The sequence below is a fragment of the Enhydra lutris genome, unplaced genomic scaffold (assembly GCF_002288905.1).
Source record: "Enhydra lutris kenyoni isolate GAN:26980312 unplaced genomic scaffold, ASM228890v2 scaffoldscaffold39, whole genome shotgun sequence".
Taxonomy (NCBI): domain Eukaryota; kingdom Metazoa; phylum Chordata; class Mammalia; order Carnivora; family Mustelidae; genus Enhydra; species Enhydra lutris.
Genome location: NW_019154123.1, coordinates 8877209 through 8900597, shown reverse-complemented (window position 1 = coordinate 8900597; position 23389 = coordinate 8877209). Strand labels below are relative to the sequence as shown.

Here is a 23389-nt window from a genome sequence, read left to right as displayed (position 1 = left end):
TTTTGGGTGTTGAGTTTGAGCAGTTCTTTTTAGATCTCAGATACCAGACCTTTATCTGTAGTGTCATTTGCAAATATCTTCTCCCATTCCATGGGTTGCCTCTTTGTTTTGTTGACTTTGCTGTGGAGAAGATTTTGATCTTGATGAAGTCCCCAAAAGTTCATTTTCGCTTTTGTTTCCCTTGCCTTTGGAGACATGTCTTGAAAGAAGTAGCTGTGGCCGATGTCAGAGAGGTTACGGCCTGTGTTCTCCTCTAGGACTTTGATGGATTCCTGTCTCACAATGAGGTCTTTAATCCATTTTGAGTTTATCTTTGTGTATGGTGTAAGAGAATGGTCGAGTTTCATTCTTCTGTATATAATTGTCCAATGTTCCCAGCATCATTTTTTGAAGAGACTGTCTTCTTTCCATTGGATATTTTTTCTTGTTTTGTTGAAGATTAGTTGACCATAGAGTTGAGGGTCCATATCTGGGCTCTCTACTCTATCTGTTTTTGTGCCAGTACCATGCTGTCTTGATGATCGCAGTTTTGTAATATAGCTTGAAATCAGGCAATGTGATGCCCCAGTTTTGTTTTTTCTTTTTCAACATTTCCTTGAAAATTCGGGATCTTTTTTGGTTCCCTACAAATTTTAGGATTGTTTATTCCAGCACTTTGAAAAAAGCCAGTCGTATTTTGATCAGGATGATGTTGATAGTACAGATTGCTCTGGGCAGCATAGACATTTTAACAGTTTATTCTTCCAATCCATTAGCATGGATCCATCTTTTTTGTGTCTTCTTTAATTTCTTTCATAAGTGTTCTATAATTTCTAGAGTATAGATCCTTTATCTCTTTGGTTAGGTTTGTTCCAAGGTATCTTATGGTTTTTGGTGCTATTGTAACTGGAATCGATTCCCTAATTTCTCTTTCCACAGTTACGTTGTTAGTGTATAGGAAAGCAACTGATTTCTGTGCACCGATTTTGTATCCTACCACATCACTGAATTGCTGTATGAGTTCTAGTAGTTTTGGGCGTGGAGTCTTTTGGGTTTTCCACAAAAAGTGTCACGTCATCTACAAAGAGAGAGAATTTGACTTCTTCTTTGCCAATTTGAATACATTTTATTTCTTTTTGTTGTCTGATTGCTGATGCAATAACCTGTGTTTTAGAAAAGAACAGATGGCTTTGAGCCTATGTTCGAGAACATTTGCACCATTTCCCATGAACCACTGTGGTGTCTTTCTGAAAGCTATGAGAAGCAATGGTCTTTCCTTGTTTCCCTGGTGCCACTCCCCTTGGAGAGGAACTGGAAGTTTTCTGGAGCCTGAGATGAAAGGTCTCCTAGCGGAGAACACTGAAGACACCAGCAGTGGCAGCCTCACCCCTGAAATCCAGTTGTGGCTTTTGACACCCAGATGCAAGTCCTGGTGGCAAAAAGCTGATGTGTGGCCCTACAGCAAATCTTACTGGGGAATCCACTGGCCAGGAGGCCAAGCCCTGTGTAGGTACTGCCCTAACTGAAATGGGAAGCTTTAAGGCCTGTACAGATCCTTTCTTTTTCCTGCAGATTCTTTTTTTCAGCCTTTTCCAACTCTGCATTCTCCCTGCTCCTCACAAAAAACCAGAGTGAAACCCCCAAATTCTTATTTTCTGAATTCGGAGCAGTTTAAGCATACTCTAGGCTTATCAGGGTATTTCCCCAAATACAGTTTTCCAAGAGAAACCCGAGGACCAGCTGTCAGGACCCTAGATAGCTATTCCTAGTTTAATCTCATAAATGTTTCTCCTCAAGACTCACACTCCCTTCCTCCCTGGAGCCTCGCTTGTCTCAGTCTTCTGAAGAACAAGGAATGTGAGTGAGTGGGCCACACAAGGATTCCCTCTTCTCTAGTGGCTTACTGACATCACAGGTGAACTCTGGACATGAATCTGCATTTTTTTTTTTTTTTTTTTTTAAGTAAGCTCTGCACCCATCATGGGGCTTGAACTCACAGTCCTGAAACCAAGAGTCATTGTGTACTGACTGAGCCAGCGAGGTGCCCAGAATCTGCATTTTTAAGGTCTCCTTTTCCTTCCTACCCACCCCCACACTGCAAAAGTATTCTTTAGGACCTTCTCTCACACATTCACACTATGCTTTTTATTAAAACACAGCTGCTGAGACAAAGACAAGGAAAAAAAAATAAACCAAATGAAACAAACAAAAAAACAAAGGATATTGGTGATCTTCCTTTAGCAGGGTATGGAGAGGCCTCTTCCAGTGGCATGGAGCTCATTATTTTGGTCAGTACTTTTCAAATTTTGACATGTGTCAGAATCACCTACAGGACTTGTTAAAATACAGATTACTGAGTTCTGTCCCCAAGCCTGATTCAAGAGGTCTGGTGTGGGATCTGATAATTTGCATTTCTGGTAAATTCCCAGAAGATACTGAGGTTGTTGTCTGGGGACCATACTTTCAAAATCAGTGTTCTAGACATATCATAATATATATAGTCTGTGGGCAGAAAAGGATTTTCCCAACCTTTTAGTGTTGCAAACTATGCAGCAATGAATATTCTTTTTCATATATCATTTCATACAGGTGTAGGTATTTCTGTAAGATGAATTTCTAAAAGTGAATTTTCTGGGTTGAGGGTTATATAAATTTCTAATTTTGATATGTAGTGCCAAATTGGTGGTGGTTCCAATTTATGTACTAGCAGTATATGAAAGTGCCTATTACACCATACCAAAAAAGTCTATTATAAAATTTGTTTGTTTTTGCCAGTCTGATAGGTGAAAACAGTTTTAACTTAGGTTTATCTTTTCAAAACATAAGGACTATATGTATTTCTTTTCTGAAATTTACTTCCTTGAGTAAGTTATCTAATCATTCTATAAAGTGGGAATATTAGTATTTCTTAGGAGTTACACAGCCCAAAAACTTTATTTTTGATCCTAGGTAATCAATTAAATTCCATGTTATTCCATCACCAAGTTTCATTCATTTGCCCATTTATTTATTCATGGAATAATTATTTAGCATCCACAATATGCTAAGTACAGGGCATGAAGATGTGAAAACTTTGTCTTCAAGGAATCCACTGTATACTGGGGAAGATCAGCATGTAAAGGATTATTTTACAACAAAACAATGGCTATACTGAAGGTCCTTACAAAACCAAAGAGGCACATTGTGGCAAGAAACCCTAATGGTAGTTGGGGGAATCAGGGAAAGCTTTGTGTATAAGGTGCATTGAACTGACACTTGAAGAAGAGTTTGTCAGATGGATGAGTGAGAGGGTGTCCCAACAGAAGAATAGCCTCTGCAAAACCAAAGAAGTATGAAGAAATATAGGTATTAGTGAACTATAATGTTAATGCTTAAAGAGTAGGAATGCAAGAGGGACCACTCTGATTTTCTAGTTTACCTCTGTGTTGGGAGAAGGACCTCACGCCCTTTAAATTAGCTCATTTTTGAACACCAGACTCTCGTATGAAGGTTTTCCTCATATTTCTGGTAGCCAATGTTCTATTAGTTCTCTCATCTGGTCCTCTTTTGACCATGGCATTTATGGTTTGGATTCTTCTTTGTTTCAAACGAAGATTTATCTGAGGCCTTGCTGCATGAGCTTGCCAGTTTAATGTTCCATCCATTTCCACATAATTCTTAATGAGAGAGTCAGAGGTTAATAGAAAAATAGCATAGAGGGAATATGTCTTAGGCTAAAACTTTAAGACTATATGTTCTCAAGGACTGTTTGTGGAAACGGGGAGATGCTTGAACATATTACTGAGTAAACAGAGGATGTGGAATGCCTTAAGGATATAACAAGCGTTATTTCTGTTCTTTTTCGTACATAAACTTATCCATCCATCCATCCATCCATCCATCCACCCATCCAGTTTATTTGGCTATGCAACTTTGTCTTTTTAAAAGGTAATGTATTCTGATATATTTCTACATCACTAAAGCTCTCCATAGACACCAGTTACAGGCTGTCGTTGGCTACCATCCATGGTACCATTGGGTGGATGGACCACAGTTTGGCTGTTTATTCTATTATTAGACATTTGGGTTTGTACATTTTTCCCTTTATAAGCAGTGAGAAAAGAAATAAACTAAATTATTAATTATTAAACTAAATTATTAATAGAGCTTATCTTGTGTAGCAGTACAATGGGCAAAGATGATTTTTTATATATAAAATGTTTTTTAAAAAGCCAGTTGTAAGAAAGATATTTTGGCTGCCATAGCAACAATAGTAATGGCAATAGTAAGGGGTCATATGGGTTGAGTGTTATTGGACCTGGCATTGTGTGAAGATTGAGAGTCTGGCATGTTTTGTATTTTGGGCAACTTAGTTCTCCAAAGACAATACAATGATACCTGTGTTGTTATTAACCCTCCGGGACACATACAAAGAGGTTTTATGTTTTAATAGAAAACTATAGCATACCTTTTTGGGTTATCAGATTCTGATGGTTCCTTATCTTTGAGCTATTTTGTATCTCTTTGTAAGTTGCAGATAGTTGCAAGCTCTGTCTTCTCCAGTATAGATTTAACTAACTTCTGTCACTGTTACCTATCTGTAAAGTGGACTAATATCTTGTCATTTCTCATAAAATGTCAACCCTTGCCAAATTTGTAGCTCTTCTAGTTTCCTTTGATATTTGACTACAACCCTCTAAACTGATGTTTCTCATTTCCCCCTCTCCCTCTGACACATACCAAGACCTAAAACCGACTGACCAGATTCTTATCAGCTGAGTAGCCTGGCCTTTCCCCCAGGATCCAAAGAAGCCTGATGATTTGATATATACCTTGAAGGACTCATCCCTTCAGCAGACCATGCATGGGCTGCATTTCCCCCTGGATGAGCTGCTGTGGATGGCTACTAAGGAAGGGCCACTAAGGAAGTCTGGCTAAACACTCAGGTCATGAACACCCTTATATGTGAGTAGCCAAGACTCTGGGCACTACTGTCAAGAGCAGTGAAATATTAACTTCAAGAAACTCAATGAGCAGTGCTTTGAAATTGAAAGCTCTTGGAATCTACTTGGCAAGATACCCTCAGGGGTCAGCTCTTCATTCCAATAGGACATTTTATACTAATACTTCTCTTTTTTTTTCTAGTCATCCCTCTTTTAAGATGCCTACAAGAGAATCCTGAAACAGCTGGCCTTTGCCACCACTTCGCGATAGATGGCTCAACCATTTTTGCAGGAACGATGCAAATAACAGCCTTTAGGAGGTGGATGCTTAGACCCTGCTTCGTTCCACTCAAGAGGTTTATGACTGCCTTTGTGTCGTTCAGCTACAAATGATACTCATTCACCTTGAACAAAAGGGCAGATTGTCAGTGTTGAACTTCAACTGAGCCCTGTGCTCCTGGAAAATAGTGAGGCTAAGAAATCTCCCTACCATTTTGTGTCCTGGGAAATGGCTTAGTGCAAAGAAGCAGTCGTCCCCAATTAGTTAGATGAGACTCAAGGATGAACCATGTGTTTACCCAGGCCAGGCACAGATCCTTCAAATCCTCATTCTTTATCTCATGCATGATTAACTAGAATATTTGTCCCCATTGACCAAACTGAAGAAAATGCCCAGTCACTTGACTTGATCCAACTTTAGTGAGGGTTCTCTCGTCTTCTAGGCTCCTGAACTCTGGCCCATCCTTGAGCATTGGAATGTGGAATAACTCTCCTTCCTTAATAGACCCTCCCCCAAATCAGCTGACCTCAGGGTTATTCCGTGGTTAACTGTACAATCAGGTTACCCACTCATCTTACTTTCCCACCGCCCCTTTCTTAAGCATTATTTACTCCTCCCTCTAAAAGGAAAGCCCTTTCTGCCAGACTTTTGAGCAGATATGACAGTCACAACATGAAAGTTTTCAGCTCCTTTGGGGAAATACCAAGGAGTAGGATCACTAGATCATATGTTAAGGGTATGTTTGGTTTTGTAAGAAAATTCCAAAATGTTTTCCAAAGTGACCGTACCGTTTTAACTTCCACTGCCATGAATGAAAATTCCTGCTGCTCCACATCCTCAGCAGTGTTTGGTGTTGTGGCTTTGGAATTTGGCCAATTTAGTATGTGTGTACTGGTATCTCATGGTTGTTTTATTTTGCATTTCCCTGAAAATGTAGGATGTGGAACATCTTTTCATACATTTGTTTGCCATCTGTATATCCTCTTTGGTGAGGTGTCTGTTGAGGTGTTTGGCCCATTTTAAAATAGGGTTCTTTGTTTTTTGTTGTTGGGTTTTAAGGGTTCTTTGTGTATTTTGGATAGCAGCTCTTTAGCAGATAGGTCTCTTGAAAATATTTTTTCTCTAGTCTGTCGCTTGTCTTTTCCTTCTCTTAGTGGAGTTTTTTACTTGGCAGACATTTTCAGAAAAAAATTGTGAAAGATTTAAAAATTTTTTAACCCCCATCTCTTCTAAAAAACAATTACCAAATTTTCTGTTAATGTACCCTTCTGAGTTATCTATGTCTTTCACTGGCTTTGCATTAATTTATAATTTTTTAAACCAGAAAACTGATAATAATCATGATTCTTCTTCTTAGAAATGCACATAATGCACATGGCCAAAATGTAACTGGTTATTGCTCTGATCTCTTGGCCTCTTTTTATAAATTTAGTTCAGCATTTCTTCATGTTTGTGTAGGTGTAGTTCTTTAAATTTTCCTTTGGACTGGTTGTAACATCTTACTGGTTTCCTCATTAATTAATGTATTACATAAAATCTTTGACACATGTTCATTTTTTATTCATTTGTATGAGAGTCTTGATTGTACCATTTAAAAAAAAATATCCTTTAACAGATAGAGAAGTTGGTATAATGTAGGTTGCATAGCTAGCGGAGACTTTCACACAAGACTTGAACCACAGAGCACATCCTCTTTTTCCCATGTTATGCTTAGAAGCTAAAAGATAAAATAGAGAAGCAAAAGAATGTTGCCTATTGAAACCAATATCCTAATGGTTAAAGCCATTGTTTCCTATGGGGAACTCAAATTGAACAGATAAATTCATTTAGGAAGACTTGGAAAACCTACATTTTGCCTAGAATAGGTTCCACCAAAAGGCATCTCCTAGCATTTGGGAATCAGAGCAATTAGCAGAGAAATCAGGCTGCTCTGCTGGGCTTAAGGACATTTCCTAAGAAAGCCTACTCTGAGTATGAAATTTATAATTAACATTTTGAGAGAGTGGTCACATGGGGTAGTGTGCCCAAGGTGCTGTGGCTGTTGCTTTGTTTGAATGAAGTCTCTTAGTATTAACAGTTGGATATCTGCAGATTAAGTGCAGATAATACTTGGATAGAGGGACGCCTGGGTGGCTCAGTGGGTTAAAGCCTCTGCCTTCGGCTCAGGTCATGATCCCAGGGTCCTGGGATAGAGCCCCGCATCGGGCTCTCTGCTCAGCAGGGAGCCTGCTTCTCCCCTCTCTCTCTCTGCCTGCCTCTCTGCCTGCTTGTTATCTCTGTCTGTCAAATAAATAAATAAAATCTTAAAAAAAAATGCTTGGATAGACAATTGAAAAAGTAATTTTTTGATGCTTCCCCCAGCTGCTGCTGAGAGATTAGCTGGGATGTTATCCAGGTTCTTTCACTGTAGCCGATAAAACTTTATGAGAGCAGCATGTGAGTTTCTACATTATTGTTGATTTAGCTGGGAAAAGAATCTGGAGACACTGTTGCACTCCTTTTATGGGTTGTGAGTCAAGTAGTCTAGCCTTTGCTTGCTGGATAGTGCTCCTTTTGGGAGGAAACATGTTACTAAAGATAGACAAATCTATACAAAACAGTTACTCTAGTCTCTCTGACATCCATTCCTATTTCCTATTTCATCCCATTTTGTGGCCATCACATCCCAGTCTGCTGTACTGTGGGCTGTGGGATAGGTAATGCCATTCACGGTTATTTGTGTTTCCTTACTACAAAGAGTGGTCAAGGTGGGAATTACTGACCCAGGCAGAAGACGGTCAGTAGATGATATTCCCTTGGCTAAAGTGATTGTTCAGGAATGTCCAGTTAGAGTTAAGTTTAGAGTTTTTGTTCAATTGTTGTGGAAAACTATAATCTCATACTGTGTGTATGTTTGAGAAAGAAACCGTAGTTCCACTTTGTGCTACCAGTACTCTTATGTCCATAAGAAAAGCCATCCTGAAGATCAAGTAGATACAGAGAGGAATGCCTAAAGAATCACAGAAAAACAAAACTAAAGCCTTAATGAAATTGCAGTCGACCTCTGGACTTCTCAGTGACTTGAACCTGTAAATTCCCCTAATTGTTTGAATAAATCTAATTTGGGTTTGCTGTCACTCACAATGAAGGATTCCTACCACCAAATACGGGATCTTTTTGTGGTCCCTGCTGCTTCTTGCTCTTCCCACAGCACTGTATGAAGTGTGCAGAGGGGATTTTGGATCATGACTTTGGCTTGAGTCTCATCTTTGGTGGAGGAGCTGGGATTGTGCTCACTAACATCCTCTGGGAGCTCTAAGAATCTCTTCCACCTTGCAAGCTCTTCTTCTATCCCAGCCCTAGCAGTTAGAGGCACAATTCTTGACTGGCTTTCTGTGATCTTCCGAGGAAGGGAAAATTCTAAGGAGAGAATGCAATTGACCCCAATTAGGAAAAGCTGTAGAACTCTGGACAGATGGTGTGTCAGGGGATTTTCTCTGGGAAACACAATTTTTATATTTGTGTATCTTTAAGACTAGGGGAATCTTAATGCCTGACTCTCTTACCGCTCTATAAGCTTCCTAAAGAGCAGGAACCATGTTTGTTTTATACACCATCCCTGGTACCTAACATGGTGGCTGGCCCCTAAGAAACATTTAAGAATTATTGGTTAAATTAGAAGGACAAGCAGATGAACAGGAGTCAAGTCGTATAGAGGTTTTGGTAGGTTTCTTTTCATACTCTGCAAGTAAGGGATTTTCATTTCAGAGCTCATGAATATAATTACAGTTTCAGGGTTTATCTAAAATAAGCTCCCTGGAAATTTTACCCCCTTACCCAATTGTTTTTTAGCCTTCTCTTCTAAATTCAAAAGAAACCCATAATCTAAATTTCTCTAAGAAGAAAGTTGCATTTGTAACCTTTGAACAAGAGTTAGGTTGATGAAATATCTATAGGCCATGTGTAAATAAATGAATAACATGTATATACCTGAAGAACAATGTTACCTTGATTTTTTAAAATCACAAAATAACTTGTTGAGTCAAGGTCCATGTACTCGAACTGCCTACATGCTTTTGGTATTACTACTTCAGTTACAAATAACTAAACATGGTAAAGATAGAAAAAAAAAAAAGAAGAATGCCACTGCTAGTTCCTCGTCTTTGTTAGAAGACATTAGTTGAAATTTTAACCTTTTCCTTACCTAAAAGGACAGAAGCCATGAATCCAATTCTGCTAACTTCCAAGGAAGACTAGATAAGAACCGTTCAATTACAGGTTGCTTATTTATCTAATTCTCTTGGCAGGATTTGCTTTTGGTGAAACAAATCACCTGTTGAAGGGGGAAAAAAGCCATTTAAGTGATTCAAATCTACTTCAGCTAATTTCCTCTTTAACCTATTTGTAAGCCAGCAAGAGCTGATAATTTTAATGAATAGTTCTAATGGGAAGCTTTAGTTGACATTTGGATCTCATTAGACTTTGAAAAACTTCTGCCATCTTGTTCTTTTTGAGCTCTTTTGCTGGGAGTACAGTTTTCAAAGGTAAGTTTCATGGAGTTCACTACATAAGCTTTGAAGCTTCAGAGTTTTGGAGCCAGCTTTGCCATTACCAGTGTTGTTAATCTGGACAATTCTTGATTTTTTTGGAACTCAGTGTTTACAGTTATGAAATGATTTTTATGATAGATTGTGGTGATAATTGAATGAGCTAATATAAAGTGCAGAGTTTATACGTGCAAAGTGCTTAGCAATGTCTGGCATATGGTAAGTGTGTATTAACAGGTAGGGCTCATTATTAGTAAGAAGCTCTGAAATGAGAAAACTAATTGGATAAAGAGAGGGTGCTAGAAAGACAAAGATCAGTTTCCTCTGTATAATTAACTTATCAGTTGCTAGGAACATTAGCACACAAGTAATAGACATTTGCTCTATTGTCAAGAAAATACTAGAAACAGACATCTTTCCAAGTTCTGGTACCAAACAACTTCTGCATTCCATGTACCATCCCTTTGGATTTGTTCTTTTAAAGAACATCATAGGGGTCAGAGTGTGTAATATTTCTTGAATAGGAACATCTTAGTCCCAGTGGAGAATTAAAATCAGTTAATGTGAATGTCAACCTTTCATCTTGGTGTTTCCTCTTGGTATATATCATTTAGAGGTGAAGAAAGTGTAAAATGGAGAAAGGTGACTGCAGGACCTAGTGAATGTAGATGGTGGAAGAAAATGTACGAGAATGAAAAGGGAAAGAAAGATTAGGAGCTTCTTGATACAGAGCATATGTATGTATATATAAGGAGGGAATCATATATCATGGCTATTTTGTTGGCAAGTCAAACACAATTTTTACCCTTTTTTGTGGCTGTAGAATATGAATAATTGTCTTACACAAATACATCAACTCTTGATTTTCTGTGCAGGGAGATAGCAGGGTTTGTAAGCTGACTTAGGTATGTCTTAGAAATTTGTGTTGTATGTGAGGGCAACAGTTTGAATTTTGGCCTCAAAATGTTTTGTTCTGGCTAACCTTAAAATTAATTTGCATTTTGAACATGATCACATCAATTGTTTCTGCCTCTAGGAAGACCATTTAAGGCCGATGTAGATGAATTTAAAGATTTTTATTTATTTATTTATTTATTTGTCAGAGAGAGAGGGAGAGAGAGCTAGCACAGGCAGACAGAGTGGCAGGCAGAGGCAGAGGGAGAAGCAGGCTCCCCACAGAACAAGGAGCCCGATGTGGGACTCGATCCCAGGATGCTGGGATCATGACCTGAGCCGAAGGCAGCGGCTTAACCAACTGAGCCACCCAGGCGTCCCCGATGTAGATGAATTTAAAAGTATGCAAGTAATTCATAGTGTAGTCTATATGCAAAGAGAAGTAATAGGGAGTACCTGTTTTTATTTCTTCAGTACTATGCTTTGGTTTTAGATTTAATCTCTTGTTTATAGTGGAAAGCTGAGGAATTTTTCCCTAGTCCAGAAGTGGTTTAGCCTGGAGATAAAAATAACCACATGCCACTGAAAGAACAGAGTTTGGTATCTCTGCTCGCTAAAAATGTTTCTTAATTTCCTAAGAATGTGCTGATTAGACATAACAGAATCCTGTTGTAGAAAATGAAGAAACATCCTGATCAGAAGTAAAATTCGGAGCAGTCGAGGCAAGAGGTGGGGCCTCAGAACTTGACACTTGTGTATTTCTCCTACTCTGTAATTTCTCTTTATATCACTTACATTGTGCTTTAAGCTATCATTTCTGTCTCACTGGCGAACCTTGTCTTTATCAACCTTTCTTTTTCCAGGCTGTCTCAGGACCGGTTTCTAAAATAGCCTCCTGAATACCATCACTTTATTTCCCTGGGTGATGGGGGGATGGAGCAAGAACAGGAGAAAGTCCAAAGCCTCCTATTGTTTTCTTTGCTGAACTAGAGTTAAAACTGAGAAGTCATTTACTTTCATAAACCAAATTTCTGGGTCTTCAGTCCACTCAAATAGGTGTGTTTCCATTTGGGAGAGTCCCCTCTTACCATCTTCCTCCTGGGAAATGAAATCATTTAGCTCCTGCTGAATCTATATTGTCAAAGAGTTTGCAAAATGTAGGTATATGCTGGAGTTTGCTTTTGCTTTTTGTGCTTGTGTTCAGTGTATTCTACTGGAAGGTATTATAAGGAGTGGAGAGAGAGAGAGGGATTCGATGGTATCTGTAGTTTTCATAAACAGCTGGGGCTATGAGCAGAAATTCTTTAAATTGCACATTCAAAAGTAGCATCTGGCATAGTGGGAACAACAGAGCTCCAGGGACCCTGGAAGAGGTAAAGTAGGAGAGGTTGTTGGGTTTCTTGTAGTTTTAACTCCAGACCTTAAGAAGAGAATTAACCAATGGAGAGTAATGAGATTTGCTTTAATGTCTTAGAAAACACAGCTAATAGGATTTCAGCCTGAGTGAAAAGTAGATAGATGGTGATTGAAGAAGCAGGGGTTGGAGATGACATAAATGAGCTTGAGAGTAGTTTTTCAAAGTGTGGTCTTCAGACAATCAGTATCAGAATTTCCTGGGAATTTGTTAGAAATGCAAATTCTTGGTCCCCAACCCAAACCTACTGGATTAGAAACTTGGTGTGGGGCCCAGAAAACTGTGGTTCAAGGAGTCTTCCAGGTGATTCTGATGCACATTAAAATTTGAGAACCATTATTTTAGGGCACTGGGGTCACTGTGCTGAGTTAACATTAATGAGGAGGTGGCTTTCGTCAGCTTGTCCCCACAACTGATTACTCTAGGGCTATGAACTAATAAATGTGTGGATAGCAGATCCAAAAAGTGATGATAGAACTTGGAAGGGCTTTGCATTTCATTTTTCTAAGACCTGAAGTGGCCCCTTTTTAGGTGCTCCTGTTTCTTCCCAAGCCTTAACTACATCAGTCTCTATGACTCTTGCCAGACGTCCTTGCTTATTATTTCACTGTGGAACTGAGCTGTCCAAAATGGTAGCCACTGGTCACATATGGCTATTTCAATTAAAATGAAATAAAATTTAAAATTTAATTCCTCAGTCACAATAGCCATATTTCAACTGTTTAGTAGCCACATGTGGCTGGGAGCTACTGTATTGGACAATATAGATATCAAACACCTTCATTTCTCTGATACTACACTTGTAAACCTATGAGTAGTTTGCCAGTTTCTGTGGTGTAAGTACTATTGTCATGACTACTTTCAAGCTACCAACGTGTCACTGTACATGGAGTTAGTTGCAAAGAGATATACACAATTAAAGGGCAAGACAAAGTGAATAGGTTCATGTCACCAGTTTATGGGAGAAATTCATCCCTGATGGCAAAAAATGCTGATTCTCTACATTTTAATTTCATTTTACAATGAGACTGGCTTTCCAAGCACACAATATTAAGAACATACTAAAAGTGGTCAATAACTCGGACACCTTAACTCTATTTTATGTATAAGGTGGAAATATACAATATACATCTTAACTTAAAACATCTTTTCCATGTTAATAGGGAAAACTGCTCAAAGTGGATTGCGACCAGTGTCTTATAGTGCCCATGCACTCAAAACTAAATCATACCAAAAAAACCCCCAAAAGCAAAAAACACAAAAAAACCCTAAACCATACAGGATGTTAAGGTGTATATGTCCTAGTCTGAGTTTTATAATGAGTTAACAGTGGTGCTTCATTGATTATTCTATTAAGTGGAGGTGGTTATAGTCCTATCTGGTTGTGGATAGTAAGCCTAATACTAAAGACTTGTTTGTTAATAGAAAACGGAAGGATTGTCTTTGATCTTTGAGATCACAAATGACTTGCAGATATGCTGTTAATGTACTTACTTACCTTTTAAAATAGGTTCCATTTTTAAAGGGCTTAGAAATTCTTTTGAAAGGTGGAAAATTATTCTTTTAAATACAAGTTAAATAAAACCCAATTGATATCATACAGGGCTAGTTTTTAAGTAGTCATAGTCAGGTTTGGCAAAGACCTTTTTTTTTTAACCAGGGAATTACCTAATCTGTGTGTGTGTCTGTGTGTGTGGTGATGGTGAAGGTTCATGGTCTTGAATGATGCTCTTGCATCACTAAGCTAGCAATTCATCCACAGATAGAAGTAGATTTTAGTCCATGGATTTCACACCTCAAATACTTGGAAATGAGAAAGCAAAATGATTCATATCCTATTTCCTTACTTGAAAAGGAAAATTCCTTAACTCTGAATGCCTCTGTTACTAAAACTGTTTGTTAATTGTGATAATCATAATTGGTTGAGAATTATTAGCTAAACTGATAACCTCATTCAATCCATTTGTTTCCGTAGAAAGATTATACACATTTATGTCAGATTGGGTCATTTCTAGGCCCTTGGGAGTCTGCTATTCTAATGCTGGTCCAGCTAAACCTGGGTGTCCTTGAATGACAGCTGCTAAAAATTCAATCAATAAGTGGTGTCCAAATGTCAGAGAGAGTGGTGTGAAGCAGGGACAGGTTGAGACAGTGTGCAGGATTTGATTCTGGGCATTCAGAGTTTCAGTTTGACTTAGAAAAGAAATAAGTCAGCATCTTTAATCCCCAAACATTATACACCATCTAGTCAGTAGACTTAGTAAAGGTCAAGCAATCAATATGGTTGGCATTAACAGAGATAGGTTATGGGAGACGGTTTACTCCTTGAAATTGTTTTTTACATTCCAGTATACAAAAAGGTAGGCAGACTGTCAGGTGGAGTAAAAAAGAACTTGTATGACAGTGAGATGAGCAGATCATTGGTCAAAGGGCTAAATTAAGAGATTCAGTGAAATTGGGAAGTAATGGAGAGATCCCGAATGGCTTCCTCATTTGTCTCTGTTAAGCATTTAATATTTTGAATGTGCACCTATCCTTTGGGAAAAATTGGGCTGCCTGATATGCCATCAATCCAGCAGGATGGAAATACCAGGAGAAACATAGAATGGTTCATCATGTTGTTACTCTAATCTTGACTTAAACTAGAAAAAAAAATCCAAAAAACAAGAGTAAGGTTTTGCCCTTGTTATTTGCAAGATGACTTGTAGAATAGTAAAGGAAAGTAATCGGTGAAAATATTAGATTCTCCTGTTAAATTACATTTATAGATTTGCAAACTGAGGGGAGAGGGGTCATACATATTCCATTTATATATTTTCTTCAGACAGGTAGCCGAACAGTTATGGAATGAAAAAAGATGAGTAAGAAACTGAGAAGGAAGAAAAAATGACTTGGTTAAAACCCTACTCATTTGAGAACAGAATAGTCATTATATGGACATATTCAAATAAGAGAATTCATCAATGCCATTCAAAAGTCAAAAGCCAAGAGCCAAAAAAAAAAAAAGAGAGAGAGAGAGAGAGAGTTCTTAAGTCCTTCTTATAAGCAAAAAAATTTTCAGGGAGTATGTGCATTTTGATTTGCCTCCAGAAAGAGTCCTATTGATCAAGAAATTAACCTATGACACCCTAATTTTTAAAATCCCATTTCATCACACATTTCTAAAATTAAAAAAAATTAGATGTATTTTTTTTTACTAGAGACTGTGACATAGTAGGAGACAAAATCAGAGACATTTTCCTGCTTTTTCTTAAGTTCTAGACTGCTCTAGAATGAAGTTGGGACCAGGTATCAATGAGAAATTGATAAACTTAAATGGTAATTTATGTCAGATCCAAAGGATCTGATACAATATCTTCAGTTAGCTGGGGTGTTCCAGATCTCACAGGTAGAAAAGTTATCCCCAAGGTTTAGGAATTTACTTTTTATTCAATCTTACCAGGACAATCTAGAGAGCACTGTTTGTAGTTCACCTACTGAGAAGAGTATATGTGAAGAAAGAGTATGCTGGGAATGTGGAGAGTCACCCAGCAGATTTTACTGATTTTCTGGGTCTGTAGTAGTTTCTCTTCATGGCTCCAAGTCTTCAACCCATCCCTGTACCTACACCTTTTCCCCTGAGACTGCATTTCTTCCAGTGCAAAGAGTCTACTTTCCTTGAATCTGGACCAGTCCTGTGAATTGCTTTGCCCAATGGAATGCAGCAAAAGTGACGACAGTGTGCTCTATCTGAGCCTGGGTCTAAAAAGGCACCGTGTTTCTGCCGTGAGAAAAGTACTGGCCTAGCTGGCTGGGTGATGAGAGACACAGTCTCATCAGCCCCAGACTTATGAGAGAGCCCAGGTGATACCAATAGCAAGGCTGTTCTGGTTGACAACCCAGATACCAGGTTAATAAATGCTCAATTCTGGAGGCCGTTTATGTCTTATGGTGGTTATGCAGTGCTATTGTGGCAAGGGATAACTAATATGGGGCACAAATTTCCAAATAGACTAAAACTAGGGAGTTCTGATCAATCCTTCATGGAACCCTGGATGCTTTATTAAAATAAACAAGAAGATCTTGAAGTAACAAGATTGCTTAGCCTAATCACCTCTCCGGAGGTGATCAACTGAGTTGATTTGACTTGGGGTCCAAGGTTTCAACCCTCTCTCTAGTAATATTAATATGCAGATGTATATGTGTCCCTCCAAACCTGATAGATAGGTGTCTAGAAGTTATCAAGTTAATGCTCACACAGGACCTCCTTGCGCCAGCATTCTCAAAATTCTATCAAGGAGCTTAGAAGTGATTTAATAATGGCCACTGACTTATCTGTACTTGCCATCAAGGCAGAATGAGCAAATTTTCCAGTAGAATATAGTTTGGGAATTTAAATACATGTTCTTTTTTTTTTTTTTTTTCTTTTCTGGTATATATGGAATCAATCGGTCTGCCATCCTTTAGAGACTGCCATTCCATTGTCTTCTGGCTTTTACTTCCACTTCTTTGCCTTACTAGAGAAAACAATGGAATTTTGTGAAAGCCCCAAGGGTTTTTGAAGCTCAGAGGGACAGGCTTTTACCTCTGAAGAGAAGGGGAATTTGATTGAAAATAGAGGCTACTTATGATTCATTCAGAGGAATTTTTCCCCTGCATCCTCTTATTTGCCTAGTGATTTGATCCTGTGTGGCTCTTCAGAGCCCACTGTGAGATGATTTGCTTCAGCTGCACTGGATCTTTTTCAAATATTTTCCAAGGACAAAACCCTCCCTACAGGTTTCCTCAGCTGCAGTGATTGTCTTGTCTGGGGATTGTATTCTGATTAATTTAACTTTAGCTTCCTTACTGCTTCAGTGGATTCCAAATTTGTCATGGTTTTAAAAAAAAAAAATTCTCTAGGGAAGTTTCATAAAGGAAGTTGGTGAGAACAGGCTTTAGGATTTATTCTGCTGAGCCACCTTTAGAATATGGCGAGGGCCTGAGGGGCACAGAGAAGAAGAATGGAAGGAATGCCAGATTCTTCCTGATGCATGTTCATAGGTCAGGCATAATTCAGTTCTGCAGAAATTTCAGTGATCATTGTTCTGCAATAGTGGTGCTCCATCCCACTGAGGAGAAAGCGTGAAAACCATGCAATGTGCGACTTCGGCCAGCAGGGGGCGGGAGCGCCTCAGCCATAAGCCGCAATCTCACCGGCAATTGCTTGGACGAAGTATTGCACTGCTGTTCTGGAGGCCAGCTTGTTCTGAACTCCATGCAAGCCTTTGTCTTTGTAAGACTTGCTTTCGCTAAGTCTTTTCTGCTGATGGTGTAGGCAGTAGAGTCAGTATGTCTGGATTTGAAACCTGGCTACTCCACTTGTTAGCTTTGTCCTATTGTACCTCAGTCTTTCTTGTCTGAAAAATGGGAAACGAACAGTTGCAGAGATGTGAGGGATGATTGGGCTAGATAACATAAGGCATTTGGAACAGTGCCTGGCACTTATTAAGTACCGATCAATATTAGCTAATAATAGTGGAGCCTTTCCCTTTGCTCTCCACCTTCCTTCCTCCCAGGTCTGATGTAAAAGTAAATTAAATGTAGCAATAGGTTAGGCAGGCTGATTTCTCTTCATTCTTCAACACTCATCTCAAAAACACAAAATCAACTGCCAAAAATGCTTATGCTAAATCTAATAATGAGAAAAATATCAGACAAAACCAAATTGAGGGACGTTCTATTCAATAACATAAAAAATGACAAGGTCAGGAAAGACAAAGAAACTGTTCCAGACTGTATGACACGAAACAGATGTGACACCGGAATGCAGTGCGTGAGCTAGGAATTTATTTTGCTATAAATTACATATTGGGACAGTCGTGAAATTTGAATAAGGTCTGTAGATAAGACAGCAGTATTGGATCAGCATTAATTTCCTGATTTTGCTAATTGTAGGCTATGGAAGAGACTGTCCTTGCTTTTAGGAAACACACGCTGGAGTACTTAAGAGTAAAGGGGACATAATTTCTATAAGTTATTCTCAAATGGCTTTAAAAATGTGTATTTGTATATACATGTATTATGTACATGAGACAGAGCGTATTTGGTGTAACATTTGGCATATCCTGATGAAGGCTCTATGAGAATCCTTTGTGCCATTCCGGCAAATTTTTGGAAGCCTGAAACCACATGCAAATACAAAAATAAGAAAAAAGAAAAAACCAAAAATAAAAATGAAATCCCTCATTTTAGATGCTTACTTCCCCAAGAGACTTTTCTGATGTTCCCCTGCCCTGACATGCTTAGTGGAGGTAGATGCTCTTGCCCTGTGTGCCCCGACCTGTGGCATCTCTCTCTGTCACAACGGCCATTACACTGTTAACTGCCTGTTTATAACACTCAACTGGGAGCCCCACCCAGGAAGGCAAGGACCTGGTTTTATCATTCACCTTTGTATCACCTGAGCCTCGCTAATACCCCGCAGAGAGAGGAAACTCATTATGGACTTGCTGAGTAGTAAGGTGGTGTAACTTAGCCTTATATCCAGGGTTTGATTTTCTGGGGGCTTGTTGTGAATTTTAGGCTTCCTTTTGAGGTTTTGTAGTAGGGATGTAGCACTGGTTTGGGACTTGGCAAGTCTAGTCAGGAAGCTGAGTTCTGTCATAGTGTGCATGAGGGAGAGTCTCTTCAGTTTATTTATACCTTAGCTGTGATTCCCTAGCTTGGAGATACGGCAAAGATAGAATTGGAACTCTTTGAAAGAAAGCCAAATAATCAGTGGACTGTATTTGTCTAGGCATTTAATTTGAGGGAATACCACTGTATATGTGTTTAGTATTTTTTTTTAAAGACTCTGTTTATTTATTTGACAGAGAGAGAAAGAGAGAGCTTGAACAAGTAGGGGGAGCAGCAGGCAGAGGGAGAAGCAGGCTCCCTGCTGAGCAGGGAGCCCAATGTGGGACTTGATCCCAGGACCCTGAGATCTTGACCTGAACCGAAGGCAGAGGCTTAACCAACAAAGCCACCCAGGTACCCCTAAGTGTGTTTAGTATTAAAAAATATATTTTCTCTTAAAATGTAACCCCTAAATGCAAACCACAATTTCATGTGGTGTGCAATTAGGAAACAGAATCTGAGCTGCATGTAGAACTGACCGTAAGGGCATTAGTGAGAAGTGTGTGTGTGTGTGTGTGTGTGTGTGTGTGTGTGCATGTGCCTGCATGTGTGTGTTTCCTACTTGTTCCCCTTTTGTGGGTAATGTTTGTGGTTTTTAAAGGGCAGGGTTGTCTATATATAATGAGCTGATGTTAAAATATAATGTCATAAGATGCACCTCACTCCTTTATTTGATTTCCATATTAATTTACTCTCTTAAGAGTGTCATTGTGGTCACTGTTTCAGCACTATTCTTATGTAATATTAACTTTCAAGCTAGGTATTTTGCTATTTGACAAAGGTAACAGTGCAATAGATAATCAGCATTTTTATCTATACTAGAAGCCATAGAAGCCTATCTAGAATAAGTCTGAAAGCCTGCACATGATTCTAGAAAAGAAACTCAGCCAGAGAGTAAGAAATGTAAAGCCAAGCCAGATTTCATGCTGAGGTACTTTATTTATTACCTGGTGAGCTGGGGCTATAGCATGCATCATCTTTAGAAATCTCTATGAGGAAGAAAAATTAGATGTAGGGGCTCTGGCCAGTATGAATCAATGAGGAAAAACTCTAACTCTGCACACTGCAAAAATAATTCCCTCCTGCATCCCACCAATCGGAGATTGATTTGGAATAATGGGTTTGTCTAAAAACTTTGATCCAAGTTAAGGCACCTACCACCTATACTTTAGTGTGAATTGGTTTAATCAGGCATTATGATTGCCTTTCCTCTAACACCTAGCTGAGAAGATGAAATGGTTAATGGTCTCAGGTGGAGAGAATTGGAGGAAGAGGAAAGAGCAACTTTAGAGGAGGAGCTATTTTGGAAAAGGTGCTGACCAGAGGAAAGTGCTGAAGTGGGTGGCTTAGGAGAGCTGCAAACACTATCTTAGCTCTTGGAATTTGGGGAACAGTGTCTTAGCTCTCAAAGTTTGGGGAACAGAGGCAGGAAGAGGAGTGGTCAAGGCTCCTGAAAGAGGAGGATGAAGTAGCCAACACAGACATTGACCATGCAGCGGTGGTGGTAGGAATCCTGCTTAGCATGTTACCAAATAACATGTAAGTCATGGTTCTGAAATTGTCTGCTTTGAAGAATTACCTGGCTCCTTTCTCTTGAAGAATGAACTGCTGTGCACATCAGTGTTTGTCTTAGGATGAAGTATACCCATGCTACTGACCAATGAATACTTAATTAAACATACAGTGTTCCTGGTGCTTTTCCATGCCTATTGAAACATATCTGGGATCTTACCACCTGGAAATTAATTTCAACAAAGTTTGCAGAGTACTTGGGCAAAACTAACTTCTACTGAACTTTAAAAATAAAATGAACAAATTCCAGAGCAAACAACTGAATAATTCTGTTATATGAGCCATAACTATAAATGGCTCATTTATCTAAATGGCATTCAATCTCACATGGACATTCAGGATTTCTAAGAAAGACAATGGCTATTTCTCCAAGCCCTAAAAATCCCATAAGATAGGGGCAGCAGGTAGAAAGCTTTCATTCTTGTCAAAATCAGTCTTGACTTCAGTGTAGCACAGTGACTATGTGTCATTGTCACGTCCTTGTCCACTCAGGCAGATGCCCTTGGTCCACTTAGTCATTGTTCTCGAACTAGGAGCCTTTATCATATAAAATCAACAGCTGAAGAGTAATAAAGGCCAGAGCTCAAAATTAGGAAGAGGGGTACCTTGTTGGTTCAGTCGTTAGAACTTGTGACTCTTGATCTCAGGGTTGTGAGTTTGAGCCCCACCCTGGGTTTAGAGATGACTCAAAAATTAAAAAAAAAAAAAAAAAAAAAGCAAATTAGGAAGAAAGAAGCCAAGAAATGGCTGGGAGGAAATTGAACTTGCTGAGGGATTTATGGGGAGGGAGAGAAAGGGAGAAAATCAGTTGGGAATAAATAATAGGGCACAGAGCAGGTCACATACTCTTACAAATTTCCTAGTTATTTGTCATCTGCTCTCAGATTTTCCCTGATAGTCTCCCAAGATAACTTGGTAGAGGAAATATACTCTTTTGCAGGGAGAAATAAAGATTTAAATAAGGCTAGTAAGTACATTTATGGGCCAGTCCAATCACCAGTGCTGTCACCTTTATTCGGGGGCGTGTTGTCTTTTGGACAACGATGATCAGCCTGGAGCTGCTCCTGTTACCTCGCCCCAAGCCTTCAAAGTCCTCTTGTACTCTACTACAGGGGAATTTTTCTAAAATGCAAACATTATTGTTTGACAGCCCTGCTTAAAAGCTTTTGGTGACTTTATATTTTCTGCGGAATATACCTCCAGGTTTATAGTGTTAAGAAGCTTTGCATTCTATTCCTCCAACCTTATCTCTTATGACTTCCCTTTATTAATTCTAGCTTCACAGAGTTTTTATAATTTATATCTGAGCTTTCTTATATGTGCCTGACAAACTGCTACTCTTCCTTTCAGAGGCAGAATCAGGAATTTTTTTCATCTTTGGAAGCACCCTCCTCATAGTCCCACCTCCTAACTCCAAGAAGTCGAAGTAAGTATATTCATCAATGTTGTCACTCTACCTCATGTACATATCTAACTGCATTTTTTCCCTCCAACCTATTGCAATTGTTTTTGCACTTAACTCCCATGCTAGACTTTGACTATCTTCAAGGTTGCTATCTAATTTATTTATTTTTGTACATGTAACACATGGCACATAGTAGGTGCTTCACAATTGTCTGATGGATCAATGAATGACGAGTTCATGCTTAAATCCCGGTACTTAGTTAGTAGCTCAGTAAGTGAAACCAAAGGCTGTTTGCCCAGAGTCAGCCCAGCCTGGGAGGTGGGTCCCCTGTGGGGGATGGGAAGTGAGGGAAAACTGATTGGAGAGAAGGGTTTGGTCCCATGCAGATGTGGGTTCATTTTTTAGGAGGAAAAAAGTAATAGCTTGTGGGAGTATCATTGCTGAGTAGGGAGATATTCATGATATTATGGAAAAGTAGTTATTGTTCGGTTAGGTAATATGAGTGAGAAATATACCATAGTAGAGGTGGTCATGGACAAGTGTTTGGATGGGGATGAAAAACATGGAAATAGAACTAGATAAATACGAACTGTCCACAAGAAAGTGCCTTCTGTGGTCAGTAAGGTATTTGAAACTACAGATGTGGTGAAGAGCAAGGGGTTCTATGGTTCTGATAATTCTCTCGGCTGTATTGAGAGGGAGATGGGTGGCATCTGGGATATGTTTGTGCGGAGAGCAAAATTGCGATCCTATTTTTCTTTTTTAAATGTCTGATCTTATTTGTAACTCTAGAGAATCTCATTTTTGACTGGCCTCAGACTTAGAGGTAGAAGCTCTCAGGGAAGACAGCCTCTGTCCCTTGGCATTCTGTTGCTGGCATTTTCCTTGGGTCTCCTTCCTTCTCTTGGCCGGAAGTTTAGCCTGTCCTGCAGCCTCTTCCTTGTCTTACTTCGTGAGCTGTTTCTTCAGAGCAATACGCTGACGTTTCTGTCGGAGGGCACATGGAGTAACAAGGTGCTGAGTCTTGGCGCTTTGGTTCTAGGTTTCTTAGCTTCTTTACTTAGGGACTTTCTCACAATATGCAGTGGACATCATCTTCTTTAAACAGACTGAAACGCTTGTGGATTCTGCTAGCTCTTTTGCATGCCAAATGATGAGGCACAGTGGTAAGCCAGGAATGTCCTTCTCCCCCTTTCTTCTACAATGACCAAGCTGGGAACACTGAGATTGCATCCACAATGTGACCCCCGAGCAGGTTTGCATTTTCTATCTCCAGTCTTCCTTGGTCTGTAACACAAATGCCCCTCACTCAGCAGTAGGGGGACAGGGCCATGGGTCAGGCCACCCTGCTTCATGGGGAAGCCTTGTTTGTCATCGCCACCATGGATTCGGGCCACGTAACCCTTCCCTTCTTCACCCACAGCAGTGGCAGCAGCTTCTGGGGTCTTACGTGTCTCATAAAAGGTACGAAGTTTGCATTCATCATCCACTTCAGTGAGTTTCTGGCAGCCAGTAGCTGGGAAAGAGATGTTAAGCTCCATCCTGAAGCAGCCTACCACCTCCCAGGAGCCACAAAAAAGAACGAATGTGATCCTGTGTTTTACTGCATCAGGACTCTCCTCCCCCAAATATGAGGAACCTTCCCACTCTATGCAGCAATGCCTCAGTGATGATGAGCAATAAAGGTTCATGAATTTTCTATTTATTGGTGCTGTAGCAGCTGCTACAGTTAGAAGCTCACAGCTTGGTACCTCGCTGTAT

At 39.4% G+C, this 23389-nt stretch overlaps 1 pseudogene; it reads right to left on the bottom strand.

Moving 5' to 3' along the window:
* Positions 1–22426: 22426 nt before the first annotated feature.
* LOC111155165 lies at positions 22427–23169 on the bottom strand (annotated as a pseudogene).
* Between the last annotated feature and the right edge of the window lie 220 nt (positions 23170–23389).